At 41.0% G+C, this 14,970-nt stretch overlaps 1 long non-coding RNA gene across 1 annotated transcript; it reads right to left on the bottom strand.

Annotated features, from left to right (window-relative positions):
• Nucleotides 1-2,238: 2,238 nt before the first annotated feature.
• LOC139637112 (uncharacterized) lies at nt 2,239-10,338 on the bottom strand. The gene is made up of 3 exons (XR_011694530.1): nt 10,081-10,338; nt 8,319-8,396; nt 2,239-3,234 (listed from the first exon to the last, which is right to left on the bottom strand). It is a non-coding gene; the product is annotated as an uncharacterized lncRNA (long non-coding RNA).
• Nucleotides 10,339-14,970: the final 4,632 nt, after the last annotated feature.

Genomic DNA, 14,970 nt, shown 5'->3' with positions numbered 1-14,970 from the left:
TCTTACCTCTCAAACAACTCTTAAAAGTTGTGAAGACCACCCAAATTTATTCACACACGTGCCAACATCAGCTCATTTACACATGGGTAATTTGGCGCTGTCTGTCTTAGCTCAGCAGGGGAAAAAAAGACCTTGGAAACAAAGGTTGCACCCTGCACAACTCTGTTCCTGCTAACACCAGTGACACAAGGATTCCCACATACATAAGTCATAAAGAGACTAAAACACACTTTTACGACATGCATTCACAAAGAAGCACACCTGTTGACGCTGCGGTGTTGACTGACTCCTAGTTTGGACTAACGGCCCATTGTTCTACACTGCAGGTGGCCAATTAGCAGCAGCCTGAGGCGGGACCTCCTGCTGGGATTATAGCTCCTGACCAATTAGAAGGCTTGATTTATACCAGCAATAACTCTCTACTCACTCTATGCACACACACTGTGTGCACTGTGAGCTTTCACAGACAGGCCTACATTGTGAGGAACAGTATATATATGCAAAACTAAAGAGACAATAAGGGTAAAACATAATGGTGAGTGCACAAATACACACATGATAAGACACACATTAACCCCCTATATGTGCCACAATAATCAGCAATTAGAGCTTTCAACAGGATTTGTCATATGGCAGCTCAGCTAAACCTCTGCTGATGCACTCACACATTGTTGTCCATTGAATCTTCTAATGTCATCCACTTGTGTGTTTTTTCAGAGTTCTTTGATGGCTGAATAGTCCTATCCTGGAACCACAGGCCCTATTGCAGCATATAGGCCCCATCCAGGCACATCTGTTGCCAGGTGTTACGCCCAACAGCAATATCCGGGTCCGATTTTGCACTTCCTGCCTCTGCCCACCAGGGAAGCATTGTACATGGCGTGGCATAGCATGGATGAAGACCCCTGCCCAACCCCTGTATGTACAGGAAAAGGGGCAGACTCTCGTTGTCCTATAGTCACCCAAGCAGTCAATCCAAAATGGCAGACGATGTTCATGAATTTATTGTGGCATCCAAAGCTGGGGAGGACACCCTACACAAGTTCTCTCTGGACAGTGTTGAAGGCTGTGGAAAGGTCAACAAATGCCATACATTATAATGTTTCCAGTGCTTTTCCTGAAGCTCTCAGGCTGTAACAATCATGTCAACCATGATCCTCTTAATCCTAAATCAACACTGTGATTCAGGCGATATTGACTCTGATGTCAGCCTCTGATGTATCACCATAGCCAAGACCTTACCAGCAACAGCAAAGAGTTGTATACCCCAAGGCTATCACAGATGGCCTTGCCACCAATGTTGTTGGAAATGGTGACAATACTCTCGATTGTGGTCTTATTAGCCTCGACCTTGATGATTTGTTGGTGTAGAGTACTTGTGGAGAGGTATCCTCCCTGCTTTAGCAACTTTGCAGATATTTTGTCAGTACCAGGAGCTTTCTTGATATTGAGGGAACTTACAGCTGATAGAACCTCCAGGAAGGATGGGGGCTAACTAGGGTTGTGAATAGGATGAAGTTTAGGCTGTTCATCCAAAATGGTGGGGTTTGTATCAGTCCTGATTAAGTAGGTATCAAAATGATCAGCCCACCTCATCTGAATGCTATTCTGGTATTCCTTTATGACTATTAGACCATCTGCTGTTTTCAGGGGATTGATGCAGTGACTTGTTGGACCCTAAATACTTCTGACATTATTGTAAAAGTTATGCATGTTATTTTTTATCAGCAAATTATTGGATTTCATGTGTCTTTTTTGTCCACTTCTCATTATGTATGGTCCAAACAGTTCTCTGTACTTCCTGTTGAGCTCTCTGGCATTGCTGCCTGGTGGTGCTGGAAGAGGGGTCAAACCAGTCTTGATGATTCTTGTTCTTGTAGCAAATGGTTTGGGCTATTGCCTCATGGAGAGCTGAACTTACCAAGGTACACGTTTGGTCCTTGGCATTATATGAACTAAAGGAGAGCTCCATCTCCCCTAGTTTCCCCACCGAGGAACGGCAGAATGTGTCTTTTACATAAAGTTTTGTCAGTTTCATGCAATATAGTCATCTCCCATTGGGCCCTAACATCCGCAGCATTCTGCACCTCTAATGGCACGGGTGTGAGAACATCTCTGATACTATTGTGTCTCACTATAATTTAATCAATCAGGTGCCAGTGTTTGGAACAATTATGCATCTATAATGACTTATATGTAGTCTTCTGCTGGAAGATGGTGCTGGTTATGGTCATGTTGTGTTCAGAACAAGTAATCTCACACGATTTGTACTGGCCTGGCCAATCCTCTGTTTACCAAGCACTCCATTCTGTATCCTGTTGTTCTGTTGTCCCGCCTGAGCGCTGAACCAGGGCTGTTTTACTATCGGGTCTATCAGAGCTGCCAAACAAGTGCAGGAAAGTCCTTACATTCCATGTCGCAAGTTGCAGGTTGTATGATTTATTATTTTTATTTTGACCTTGAATAGGTGTGATAGCCTATCCAGGCATAAATTGAGTGGGTAATTTTTAATCCATCTTTTTTTGGCCCTTCCTCAGTTGGGGCATGCAAATAGGGCTGCAAGTCGCACAGGGGTCTGTTCAAAACTGCCACTCAGTCCCAGCTGTTAGTCACCAAATACAGATTGCTGCTGACATGCAGGAGTAGGAGCTCCTAGTCCATTCATGCCTGATCCTATTGCCACACACCCTGTCATCGCCAGACTTCAACCAGTAGTAACAACCTGGTATTTACAGTGGTCAGATTCCCTTTACAAGGAAGTTTTTAAAGCCCCGGTATCACTATCTTCACCATGATGATGTGAATTCAATGTCGGGGTTGAGCCCAGGATGACCAGTCCTCCATCTTGGCTGCAGGAAGCTAATGTTCCTGGGTCTGCTAAGACCTGCCTATTGTGCACTGCCATCTTACTGCTTTTCTGTTAGGATGTGCTCCCTTGCCACAGTGGACTTACCCACAATGCCTTGCGGCTATTAATACATAGTTGGGGCAGTGGTTGACGAGTGTCAGGGCTTGTTCTCATGGTGGGTGGTCTGCTTACCAGATCTCTGTAGCTCACTGGTGCTCTGAGATTACCTGCAGTTTAGCCGCAAAGTACCCAGTTAGCATGTGTGGCCACAAAAAGGCACTGCAGGAGTCCTGGTGGTGATGAGGCTCTGTACTGGTATCAGTGGAGAATTATGCACTTGGCTCCTCTTTTTACCTCCTAAGAGGGGAACTAACCGGCAACGGTAGCTGTAAGCAGAGTTAAAAGCAGAAAGTGAGGTGCAGAATGCACGAGGCATGCAGCATGCACTAACTACAAGCACCTCTACACTAATGCATAAGGCACTTCACACACAGTTTCTGTGTACAACACACACACACACACACACATTCATATCAAGTGTAACAGATGTTTCCTATTAGAAACATAACATTGGCTTGACTGCAGCTAATAATGTGTTGCTAATGTTAAATAAACCTTGGTTTTGACTTAGCTACCTTAGCTAACTTAGGTTACAAAATACAGATAACTAGATACACCTGACTTCTTAGGTATGCTAAGAAGTCAGGTGTATCTAGATATCTGTATCCCCATGCTATCCCCATGTCTTTATCGTTATTGCAAATATCCCACATCTTTGTTGTATATTTTTTATCTTTATTTTATTTTATCTTATTTTAATTTTTCACTTGTAAATTCTACTCTTATTTTACCCTAGTCTATTTATGTTACTGTTTGCACCAACCACCAGCACAAATTCCTTGCATGTGGAAACATACTTGGTAATAAAACTGATTCTGATTCTGATGCTATGGTGCAACAATATGGAAAGCCCCTCCCTGCAAGTTGATGAAATGGGTTTCTTAGGTATGTGATGTGTGAAATCCAGGCTGCCTGAATCTGGTTTTTTGAGACGGTCATTGGCACACTTCAGTTCCAAGGTGGAAATACTCAGCCATTGTGTTGACTCCTTATTTGGCTCACGGTATGTCTTCTATCATATAAATCATGAAGCAAACAAGGTCAAAATTTAACTTTCGCAATTCTCTGACTTAAGCCATGCTCAGACTACAGAAGTGTCGGGCTACTCTATCTCTGATTCACTCGTACCAGCTCATGTTTGGCCCTGGTAATGTGAGGGGTTTACAGACCCAGTCCTAAACTGCTCACAGCCTCATCAGGGCTGCCTTAATAACATCTAACATGATTGATATTTAAGAGTTCTGGATGATTATGATTGCATCAGTACTTTTACATTAGCCAATGAGAAACACTGAAGAAAATTAGAGGTTTTTCTTCAAAAGGCGGCTGTGGCTTAGGGGGTAAAGCAGGTCGTCTACTAATCAGAAGGTCTGTTATGCGATCCCCAGCTCCTCCAGTCTTTGTCTCGGGCAAGATACTGAACCCCAAATTGCCACTGAAGGCTGTTCCATCAGTGTATACGTGTGTGAATGGTAGAAGTGCTCTGTAGATGTAAGTGCTGTATGACTGTGTGTGTGAATGGGTCAATGTGGTTTACATTGTAAATCACTTTTCGGCGCCAACAAGACTGGAAAAGCACAATATAAGCAGTCCATTTACCATTTTGTCCGTTTGCAAAACAACAAGATACTGTTGGACAACTAGATAGATAGATAGATAGATAGATAGATCGATAGATATCACTTTTGAACAAGCTAGCTAAATGTCAGCCTAACAAGCTATCCTTAGTCCCAGAGCAACTGACAATGTTACCAAACATTGGTTCATTCATGCCCTTAAGGTCAATGTTGGTTAGCTTGAAGACATTAACACTGACATGTAAAATATCACATCCCGTTCTCACTGCTGACCACATCTCCCCATCCATTTTCCAAACTTGTTAAGCCTTTTGCTTTTGTTTTATCTGCACTGTATCTCACTTTTTGCTCCCTCTGGGACAATAATCTTAATAATATCCTGTAGTGTGTGATGTGTCATTATTTTCAAATATTATAGTATGGATGTTGATGCTGCATGTTGCATGTTTGAGATTAAAGAGAAGACGATCTGTGAAGTTCCTCCTTATGTACATGATGCAATCCAATTTAAAAATTGGTTAGAATGTTAACACTCCTGCAGTCTGAGCCTGGCTTTAAGAGTATGGACCTCAACAGATTCTTTGAGCATGTTGCAAATGTTAAGCATTTATATTTGATAAACAGATTTGGCACCTAATTCAGTTCAGTGTTTCACTTGAGTGTTTAAAATGAAAAGGGGCAGCGTAAATGTCAGGAAATTTGGCCCATTGATGCATTGCACTTTTTATTTGTTGTAAGTGAATTTTCTCCAGAGAATGGGAGATCAGGGGATCCCCTAACACTATGAATATTTATAGCAAGACAAATGTTGGTGAAGTGAGAAATTTGGCTTACAAGTGGTATCAGATGAAAATTGAGGGAAGTCACCAAATTCACAATGTCATAATGTCACAATCCTTGTTGGGCTGTGAATATCCTCATTTCAAGCCATCCTGAGGGCCCTCTGCTAGCAGGTCAAAAAGCAAATGAACCAAGCAATTAAAAATAAATAGATGAATAAAAAACAGCAAGCTTCAGGTGTCATTTCCAAGTAGCGATTTGATCACTGGCAATCAAGCAGAAGCAGTCAGTGTCCAATCTTCTCATCAGGGAAGTAGTTTAGTTGAGTGGTGGCAGTCAAAAGTGGCCTGGTTATTTCTCAAAGCAGTGGCTCCAATCACATCCAAGCCAAACTTCTCATTAGGACTTTCAGATAGCCTTTCCACTGACATAACATTCACCCAGAGTTATCAGATTGCATTCAAACAGAGCAAGACTGCATAATGTTGTCCCTAAGAGCCCCTTTGGACAGACTTAAAAGCACACAGTGACAAGGGCAATAAAATATCTGCCAAACTCTTTGACTTGGCTGCTGATAGTTATCTGCCAGAGCCAAATTATAGGTAAAGTCGAAATGATGGGTAGTTTGGTCAACTGCTTCTGTATGCAAATTTGTTTTTTCCAATGGTAACTGTGCCCTTATGTTCAATATCGCATCAGAAGGGGCAACAAAATAAAGCACTGCACCATCAAAAAGACTTAGCCTTATCTCATCATCTATTTAAAAAGCCACCAACAAAATGTACAGAGGAAGAAGACAAAACTGGGAAAGAGATCATTTCTGCACCATAAAGCATAAAACCAGCCAACACATGGCCTTTAGCAGGTTTAGCAGAAAATGAAACATGGGATTCATTTGAAGTCAGGCAGTGGGACTGGCACTCAAATCATATGCAAAGGTGGTTTCTCCTCAGAAAGCACCAATATCACCTTTGATACTGCTGAGAAGCAAATTAATGAGGAATAAAACTGACATGGTTGCTCTGGTCAAGAGAAAGAAAGTTGAAGAATAGGTCAAGTAAATAATTGTAATTACCCAATTTACTCTTGAAAAATCAGTTACACTTTCGACAACCAGAGACTCATGCAGTAGTACAAATCCTAATTTGTGTGGGTGTGGGGCTGGAGTGTCAGCTGAGGGAATGGGAGGAACCAATAGCTGATGGTGGAGCAATTCTAGCATGTCTCGATTTATTACAAATTTGGCGGAAACATATGTCTCAAAATATCAGTTTTTCCTACGTTAAAACTCCTATAACTTCATGTCTGATCAGTGCCATATGTGAAGAAAAAGTCTTAAATGAATAATTTTAACTAACAGCCCCATGTAGGATAAGGATAAGTAGGTAAATCAGACAAACAATAACATACTAATGAAAATGATTTATTAGGAAAATAGATGATGAGATTTGCATGAGAATCTAAATTATTATCTTTCACATTTCTGAATCATTGTGTTGATTCCGAAATTGTTTTTTACTCCCTTAATAATGATATGGTTTCCGGATTTCTGGTTTATAGCAAACACAGATGAGAGTCAAGCATTTGAGCATATTTTACCTTTTAGAATCTCCCATCACAAAAGTAGTCCAGTAATCCAGTATTAGAAAATGAACTTAAATAACTCCACAGTTTATTTCATTTCAAAAGACCCCTGTAGCATTTTAGATAATGTTTGATTCCCTTGTACTAGGGTTGCCATGGGATTCTGGGGATGTAGGTAACAACACAGTACAGCGCTCAGGTTCTGTACCATACTGACCATGACCACTGTCTAGGATATCTACATTCTAAAAAAGAAATTAACATAAATAAATGAATGCAATGCTGAGGGCGGGCTGGTGATCCAAAATGTAAATACTCTGCAGGCCAGACTGTCTCATTCTGGTTTAGCTGACTGCAAGTCAACAATGGCTGCAGAGGCTATGAATGCCACACCTTTGTAGACTGTGTTCTCTGAAGGATGCTGCCCCTATATTGGGACACACCTATAGACAAACTTTCCTCTCTCACATAGAATGTAGACAAACCACTATGGGTTTGGAGTGAGTTATTCCAAGTATCTTAGGGAGTTGTTCTCAAGGGAGTGTAAGATGGAACTTGAGGTTGACAGGTCAGTTGATGCAGCACAGAAGTCATATGGAGTTGCACCAGATTGTCATGGTGGTGAGGGAGCTGAGCTTGCAGCCAAGGTCTTGATTTACTGGTCAACCTATATTCAACCCACACCTTATGGTAATGAGCTTTGATAGTGAACAAAAGTATGAGCTTGTGACCAAAATCAGTGTCCCCCACAGGGGAACCGGGCTCACCTTTACAGATAGGGTGGGAATCTCAGACATCCATGAGGGTGCCTGTAAATTGTTGCTGCTAAGCACTAAAAGAAGTCAGTTTAGGTGGATCAGCCATTTAATAAGGATGCCTCCAGATCTAGACCCAGACCCAGACCTGGACTATACATTATATCCCATCTGGAATCCCCCAGGAGTAATTGTTGGTATCTGGGCACCTTGCTTAGGTTGCTGTAGTGGACTGTGACTCCAAGAATCAAAACTGAAACAGTGAATGTTGTGACTAAAACTGAAATCCCAAAGATTCTCAACCTTATTCCACAAGCTGACGTGTCCTGTGACTATAACTTTTCGTAAGGTGTTGTTGTAGCTTCGGTAGCTTCTCAGAAAATCTTGAACTGTTTAAACCCAGGAGGATAAAAGGCCTAAGATACAGCATGCTTGTGAGTGTTTGTAATTATTAAATTTTTGACTTCTTTTTGTTAAACATGGAAACCCCAAAAATGAAATAACCACAGGGGACAAGAAAGCCACTTGGCACTATAGTGTAGAGCCTGAAACAAGACGTGTGTGTATGTGTGTGTGTGTGTGTGTGTGTGTATGTGTTTAGATCTCATTAGAGAGCCACTTATCAAGGGTGCTGTAAAAAGCGAGAGGTCTCACCCCAGATGATTCCTTTCAGTCAATTGCATGGATGAGATGTCGGTCCATCTATGAGTGCTTTTGTCATTTATCAGCCATCTGTAGGAAAGGAAAGCATCTTTGATTGCAAAGTCCAGCCCCTTCTATACTGCATTCCTTCTTTCCTGATTCTAATCCTATTTCTCTTTCTCTCCTTTTCTCTTTCATTCCCCTTCATCTTTTCCTCTTTTGAGTTTATTATTATTTTTCCTGTATATTTTCCCTTATTCTCCTCACTTTATGTTTTCTCTAACCCCCCTTACCTACATTCTCTTTCTAAGTTTTGGTCCCTTTCTATCTCTTCCTCCCTTTCTCATATTGCTGAAGAGAAAATGGCGGGAAATGCATATTGTATTACATGCATCATATGTTAATGTGCATCCTTGGGGGTATGTACGAGAAAAACTAAACAGGGTTCCACTCACAGAAAAATACCTCTATAGAGCTACTACAGGCCAAAAACCCTACAGGGAACCTTTAATGAGCAGCATGAAAACATTTGATGACAGTTTAGCCAGTCAGTAGTGCTAGAAAAGAAACACCTGAATGTTCAAAGTTCAAGTGGTTCACCATTAGGGGAACATGGATGTACTTTGCAAATGTTGTTGTTTCTTGTACTCAAGAACTCTGACAGTGGTATAAGAAAAAAAAATGATCAAAAGAATTTGGGTTTATCCAGTTTCAACGATAGATACGTGTTTAGACATTCATGGTCCCCAGAGGCTGAATTCAAAGGACTCTGTTGATTTGTCGACCTTGCCTTTTCATCTACTGCCACATGTGGTTGACATGTTTTCCTTTGACCATCTTCACATTTCTTTTCTTCAAGTTTCAGATTGTGTTGAAAGAAATGAACCCAAATCACTTGTCATTTTGTCATAACAGCACGTCAAAGTTTTCAGTTATCTAGGGAAAAATGTATATAAATATGTATAAAAACTAAGATAGTGAACATTGTAAATGTAATCTGCCAAACAAAGACATGTAACATTGTCATTGTGAGCACGTTACATTATTATATTGGAGTAGACTCTTAGTTTTTTTTTTTTTTCTTTAGAAATGAAAATGAATCCAATTGGTGACAAGAGCTGAACCATTTTTTCCTGATGCATGCATTGACATTCTTGGACCTGCTGACCTGCTGCCCCCTTGAACATTGCATCAATCCACTGGAGAGAGAGAGAGATGCAGAGGACCAGCTGTCCTCTGGCATGCTGCTGGCTGTACTTGCGATTCTATTGTACCAGAAACCACTGTCCTGTGCAGAACCACAAGCTGTGTGTTCATATGAGTATTTGTCTGCGTACAAACACAGTGATAGTCATATAATCAGTGTTCACTCCTCTCTCTTGCTGTGTCTTTTGTGTGTGTGTGTGTGTGTGTGTGTGTGTGTGTGTGTGTGTGTGTGTGTGTGTGTGTGTGCCTTAATTCTAAATAGCACCTGGATCCTTGCCATTGCACGATGAGTCCTAAGCCCTGAGATGAAATGCAGCCTAGCATGTGTATATGCATGCACACAGACACAGACACACACACACACACACACACACACACACACACACACATAATCATGCAGAGGGTCTTCCTTGTATGAACACATGCATAATGGTACACAGACACACTCTCATACACACAACAAGAGAAAAAAAAAAGTCCTCACCAAACACACACACATGAAAAAGCAGAGACAGGTAGCCTGCCTGCCATGCCAAGTAGAGGATTACAGTGCAAATCAGAGGCTTACCTGGGGAGAGTGTAATGTAAAAACAGACACTACACATGACGGCCATTTGGATACACACTAGGAGGGATGGTCAGCATTTCATTGTCTGTGTAACATGAACACAACAGCTGCAAGATCAGTTTGTAGTTAAGTCATTTAGCATTTTCTAGTACTGGAATCGTTATACAGTAACTCGCTGGAATATAAAGTATTAGTCTAATGAATTTATTCAAGACTTTGATGGCTTTTGATTTGACTAGAGTGCTCTGGAATGAGGCTGCTGATATTTATGTCAGGACTTATTATCTTTCATTTTGATCATTTTCATTCTAAAAAGGCAAATTGTTTAAGCTATTCAGCACAGATACTGAGATTCTGTACTGAAATGAACAGCATAGTAAGGTTTTGCTAAACAACAGTGTGCTATATTAAGATTATTGGGCTGATGCCGCCCAGCCAGATAGGACTTATTAAGACTTGTGATTTACAATGAGAAGTCCTATCATGCAAAACATTCTGTGTGCAAACAAAACAGTAACAGCAGTAGTTCTAGGGTAGAAAGAATTAATAACCTAGGCATTCGGTCCTTCAGGACCAAAATCTCTCGCCACAAAAACAGCTTCTTCCCATCTGCTATCAGCCTTATCAACAAAGCTAGAGAGCCCCACTGTCACTGATTCCCTCCGATCCCCAATTGCACCAAGCACCAGCACTAATTCCTTGTATGTGGAAACATACTTGGTAATAAAATTGATTCTGATTCTGATTCTGATTTGCACAAGAGTGCCATAACATTTATACATACAAAGAGCAAACACAAATCAAAATTCTACCATAGACAAGGCTCATTTAATACATTACAAAAAACTACTGTCATCACAAAACCACAGTGCAGTGGAAACATATCCAAAGGACATAAAAGTACAGCAATGATTTAACATTTTAGGTTATGCATTAAACAGAGCACATGCAGGCTGCATAATGTGGTGCATGGTATTATTTTGGTGGGAATACTTACGTACAAATTTAGAACTGCACATTAGTTGCTCAGTTTTCAGATCTAATATATTACATATTTTTTATTTGATTTTCTATCAGCAACATACACAGCCAATATCTATTATGTGAATATGAATTCCGCCACTTCAGCCCAATCAAAGCATTGTTGCCATACGCAAGGCTTACAACACCCCTGTGCACCCTCTATCCAATGCCTGGTGTGTTACTACAAAAAAAAAAAAGAGTTGACAAAACTCCATGCTCCAGCATTTAAATGAAGCCTGCCTCACACTAACAGAACCGGGCTGAACGTGTTATTTCTTGTTTGGAGTCGGTTGTGCATCGAGTCTTTCAGGAATTATACCTACAACATCTAAGTACTCTTTTACAGTATTCTAATCCAAATATCAGCCAAGCAGTGGAGATAACAATGCACATTGAAGCTGCAGTCCTGTCACCACATTCACTGTTAACTATGTGAACTCTGGTGATGTCAGCAGAAAATACAGTTATGCCCATAACTTTGGAAAATGGAGAGTAATATAACCTGGTTCAAGACTTGTTGCCATCTGCAGAAATTCAATACATATCTATGTATTTTTAATATTCTAACAATTTGATGCAGTTTGTCAAAGTTGTGACACTGACCAAGATTAGTGCATTAGCATGCTAACAATATTAGCGTATGTGGTCGCTGCATATTGGTATTGTCTGCTAACACTCTAATTTAAAACTGCCCTGGTATGAAATGTTTCTCACCTGCTACAGCTTTGTTGTGAACTGCTGTTGCCAGGCAGAGCTCCATGCTGTACTGTTAGAGTGGTCAGCCTGAAATCCACTCACAGTCTCTATCGACTCGTGAGTACAAACTACCATTGTATGTGTTTTTTGTTTTGGTTGCTTACACTAGCAAGTGCAGTGCTTGTTTGTTTTACACAATTAGTTCCCAAGACTCAGGCATATGCCATATTGTTTTAGTTTAGTTTAGTTTTTTGTTTTTTTTGTGTGTGAATGTATATATATGTATGTGTATATATATATATATATATATATATATATATATATATATATATATATATATATACATATATACATATATACACATACACACACACACACACACCAATGAATGTGGTTAGAGTACAAGTGATGTTGAGACATTTCAGTGATAATCATAAGACAGCTGTGAACATGAAATCTCTCTTTAAAAGCAACTTTAATTGCAGTGACAAGTTTTAAATATTAAATTACATTAAGCAATTCAAATTATTTTAGTGTCAAATTTAGTGTCAAATTAAATGTCATATGTCCTGGCTCCAGTGGTCTTTCAAGGACCTGGGGCAGGGGTAGAGTGGGTCAGTGGTTTGATTCCTGGATCCTCCAGTTTCATCCTCCAGTTTCCTCCTGCATTTCAGTCTCGTTGAGCAAGATACTGAACCCCAAATTGTATGGTAGAAAAGCCCTATATGTGTACGGGAAATCGCTGTATGAATGTACATGTAAATGGGTGAATTTGACTTCCACTGTAAAGCACTTTGAGTGGTCGGTAAGACTAGAAAAGCATTATATGTATGTTGTGGAAACCTGGTATGTGCACGTGTCTTCAAGGGGTTCTTTGTAGGCTCTTTATGCCCTGTTCTTTCAAACAAGTTCAATAATTCAACACATCAGTGCAACAGCATGACAAAGTCAGCAGGAATGTGTATTGTGTTGCTGTGTGTGTCCTTGTGCACACACGTGACACAAACTAAACATGGACCCACAGGATAGCTTTCAATAACATGTTTTTTTAATTAAGATGTTCTTGTCTCCTGTTTGTTCTGTCCTCCTGAACTGTCAGTAGAGTTTTGTTTGTGAGTGTCTATCCTTTTGAAATGTTTTTTTTAGAAAAGAGAGAGAAAAACTAAAAATGCAAAGAGTAAAGATAAATATCTAAAAAAAAATTACCTGCTCTGTTAATAAAGTAATAATGTGACTTAAGTATTTATGAGCCAGTCCACAATTTATAGTTCCAGTTTCATTTATGGTGTTTTACACAACATGCATTGCATGGTTCCAGTTGCCATGGCGCCGCGGATGGCTCCCTCGGTGTGTTGGTGCACACTTTTTTGCCTTATTTTCTTTATAAATTCAGTTTTCTGCCTTGGTTTCTGGAGCTCTTTCACCAGAGAAGAGCTCATTAACATCAGATAAACAATTCCAAAGGATTTTTTCCACCTTTCTCGACTCACCTGTGGAATTATTGGACATTTTGGTCAGAGGTGCACTGACCGTTGCTCTCGCAGTGAAACGCCGGAGGAGAGGAAAACGTGCCGGTGCGCTTGCGCGTCTCCGCCAGCGCGGACTCCGCACACCGCTCCCAGGTATCTTTCTCTCCAACGTGCGTTCACTGCCCAACAAGCTGGATGAACTTCAGCTACTGGTGCAGAAGAACAGAGACTTTTCTTCATCTTCCGGTCTGTGCTTCACGGAGACGTGGCTGTGTGGATCGGTTCCGGACTCTGCGCTGGAGCTGGCCGGCTTCCAACTCTTCAGAGCGGATCGCGACACAGAGCTGTCCGGCAAAACGAAAGGTGGAGGAATCTGCTTTTATGCTAACAGTGGCTGGTGCAGAGACGTGACAGTGATCCTGCAGCACTGTTCTCCTGACCTGGAAACTTTCATCATAAACTGCAGGCCCTTCTACTCCCCCCGTGAGTTCACCTCATTCATCCTGGTCGGTGTTTACATCCCACCACAGGCCACAGCAGATACTGTGTGTGGAGCGGACCAACCCGGACTCCGTAGTTATTGTCCTTGGTGACTTTAACAAAGGGAACCTCAGCCACGAACTGCCCAAATACAGACAGTCTGTTAATTGTCCGACCAGAGAGGGGAACACTCTGGACCACTGTTACACCACAATCAGTGGTGCTTATCACGCCGTCCCCCGGGCTGCACTGGGCCACTCTGACCATGTCATGGTCCACCTGATTCCCACATACAGGCAGAAACTAAAACTGAACTAGAACCTCCAAGATCCTCCAAATGCACCAATCACCAGAACAAATTCCTTGTATGTGGAAACATACTTGGCATTAAAACTGATTCTGATTCTGATGTTTATGACATCCTGTGCAAGCAGCAATTTCTAATCTGTCACAGGTATAGTTTCTTTAGAAGCAGTGGAAACACAAAAACAAATGTACTGAGGGAGCTTTGTTTTGCTCCTGGTCTATGTGGTGCATTGAGGCATTAAGGTAAACTGCAATCAATTAGTTGCACTGCAACAGCAAGGCCAGCCCTATGAACGCAAATCTCTGTCACTGACTGACAGGGTGATGAAGTTACACCGTTTTTCAACTGGTCAAGTGGTGGAGTTTCCGGATTGGCTGTTGGTCTTTCAAAATAACAGTTTCTATTATGTGGTCAGGGGTGTTTAAACCAGTGTTGCCAACGTAGCGCCCTTGTCACTAGACTAATCAACTTTTCAGAGCCTTTTATCAACTTTTTTTCAAAAAATCTTCCAACTTTACAGTCAAAACTTTACTTCCTGTTGATTACAGTGACCAGTGTTGCTGTGCAAACAGTTTGGGAGTGAAGGCCAGTTTAAATTGACCGCATCTCAGTCACTATTGGAGAAAAGGAAAAGAAAAACATGTAAATGAGAACAGCTTTATTGTGAATTCAGCTATATTAAAATATTATATACTGCATGTGAGCACAGAGAGAAGGAGAGAAGAAAACAGATAAAGGGCTGAAACCAGCTGATACTAGGCAGAATGCAAATACAACACAATGACTTCATTAATATGCTAATTCGCATATTTCACTATTTAGCAACACTTAGCAACTTTCAGAGCAGACTTTAGCTACTTCTCTTGGAAAGTAGCTGTTGACAGTGGTTCAACAGCACTTTTCAACTAGGTCCTC

This window comes from Trachinotus anak, unplaced genomic scaffold, assembly GCF_046630095.1.
Source record: "Trachinotus anak isolate AG129_WGS33_773 ecotype Australia unplaced genomic scaffold, CSIRO_AGI_Tana_v1 ptg000019l, whole genome shotgun sequence".
In the NCBI taxonomy this organism is placed as follows: Eukaryota; Metazoa; Chordata; class Actinopteri; order Carangiformes; family Carangidae; genus Trachinotus; species Trachinotus anak.
Note: the sequence above shows the minus strand (reverse complement) of the source record. Positions and strands in the feature narration are given on the sequence as shown.